Raw genomic sequence first — 2,436 nt, forward strand, 5'->3', positions numbered from 1 at the left:
TAAAAGTAATAGCCACGTTCAATTAATAACTTATCTTATTTTAATACAAATTATTTTACTATGATTTAGGGAATTTTAGGGAATTGCTATTTATAGCGAGATATCAAAATATAACAAAAAAGTAAAATGTAATCGTTGCTGTAAAACTAATTGAAAAAAGGTTGTTCGTTACATATATACATTGCACATGTAATAAATACATGAGTTTTACAATATATAAATTGTAAAAATAAAATTTTAATTTTAATCATCGAAATACTGTTCAAACCTTCAAAATTCGTTTTCTATAAAAATGAAAAATTTCATTGTCTACAAAAGATATTATACAATTGATTTTAAATCTAAATTAATCTTGACTTTAAACTTGTATTATTAATTTCAATTCATTTTAATTTAAATATGTAAATTTTTATTTATTTATTTGTAAGGATAACAAATAAATATTAATCATATAAATGAGAAGCTAGAAATAAAATATAAATTGACATCGTTTATAAATAGATAGAATATTAATGAAATTTTCATAGTAATAAATTGAACGTATAATTTACTACTGCGCATTACGTCTACCAGATTTGGAAATTTTTTTAAACTACAAATAAATGATAACAATAAGACGAGTTTCTTGACACTGAACGCTGCTATTTTGTAGCCCAATAAGGCTACTTTGCGCGGAGGGAATACATCAACTAGTATCTCTCTCTCTCTCTCTCTCTCTCTCTCTCTCTCTGTCTCTCTTTCATGGATACAGAGTCTTATTTTCAGAGGAAAAAATATGAGTATTAAAAGTGGCAAAGGCTATGGAAGCAGTAGTAGCCGATTTCGTACGACAGCCCGAACGATCGAAAGATCTTCTTACACTTATTTGTATTTCAACCATAGTGCAAGTTTTCCGAGATTTTATGTAAATGATGTACTTAGATATATCACAAATTCCACGTAACATCGTCATTGGTGGTCTAAAAATCTACTTCACAGTTTTTCAACGAATCTTTGAAATTTTCATATAAATCGATTAATAATAACCTGAAATTTACTTTTATGTTTAACATTAGTAAAGCTATTTGGAATTTTACTATTCATAATAAAATTTTAATTATTTATCAATATTACCTATCGATCCATATGGATTTAGAATATTTTTTTAAAGAATTTGACAATAGTACAGTTTTTTAATATATTGATTGGTTGATAGAAGTATCCGGCAGTGAGTAGTTGATAATATTTTGATTTATCGTCGTTTTAGTTTTGCACCATTAACGAGAAATGTCAAGTTATTAACATATCGATATAAAATAAAATTTTTTACATTATTATTATTATTATTATTATCATTATTATTATTATTATCATACATAGATAATCTATTATGAAAATATTATTTAGAAATATTTCAAAACTTATTTCTTCGCGTAATATTTATTATTACAGAGTACGAAATGAAAATGTTGGATTATTCAAACTTTCATGGAGAATTCCTCGTAAGATATTATTTTTTGTGCTTAACCTAACAGTAAGGTAAATACGGTTACCGTTCAATGTAACAAATATATTGATATCAATGAATCAATCGACACTTAAATGACAATTAACCTTGTTATAACGTTATAATTATTTCGTAATATATGTCTTATGTCCAAAATTTTCTAAAACTTTTTCCAATTTTTTTTTTTTATTTACTGCAAGTAAAATAGCTAATTAATTGGATATTCGAATCGATTCAACGGATAACTCGTAAATCGCCCTAATATGAATTCTAAATGCCAAGGGAATATGTGGTCCCTTGTGAATAAAATGGAAAAAGGACGAAGAAGCGCAAAAAAGTGATCTGTAACTGTAGTCGCAGGCAAATTTATCGTCAACGCACAATTTCATCTCGCATTTCCACGATGCAGGTGCGATGATGGTGCACGAGGAAGCGCGGCAAGCACGAGCCCCCACAATGTGGCCCCTGGTGAAGCCTAGTGAGGGTCGACTTGGGAGCGACGTAGATGGTTATATGAAGAAAAAGAAGGAGAATCGAGGAGGCCGTGGCCAATCCCGACAAGTTGTTCAGAGGTGAGCGTGTCCTCGTCGTTTCGCGCCCGCATTATCCATAATACACGGCAGGTATTTGTCGCGCGCTATTCGCGGGACGCAGAGATCCTGTCGAGCGGCAGGCTGTCGGACTAGTTTTTGCCTTCGCGTATCGGTAGACCGCTTGGCACCTAGGCATCGCTCGTTCACGGCCAGCCTCGATGCCGATCGCGAGACTTCAAGACGCGCTACTCCCCACCATTGGCGCTTTGTCGCGCTTTGCAAGGATGCGAGCTCCGAGTTCCGAGCAAACGGGTTCAGGCGATTCTTTGTCGTTGCCGAAACTGCGCTTGCCGACCAATGCTTTTTGTTTGGATGATGACTTGGATGTGATGGCAGCGGGAGGAGGGGGGGGGGGGG

This window comes from Ceratosolen solmsi, unplaced genomic scaffold (genome assembly GCF_000503995.2).
Source record: "Ceratosolen solmsi marchali unplaced genomic scaffold, CerSol_1.0 scaffold6, whole genome shotgun sequence".
NCBI classification, from domain to species: Eukaryota; Metazoa; Arthropoda; class Insecta; order Hymenoptera; family Agaonidae; genus Ceratosolen; species Ceratosolen solmsi.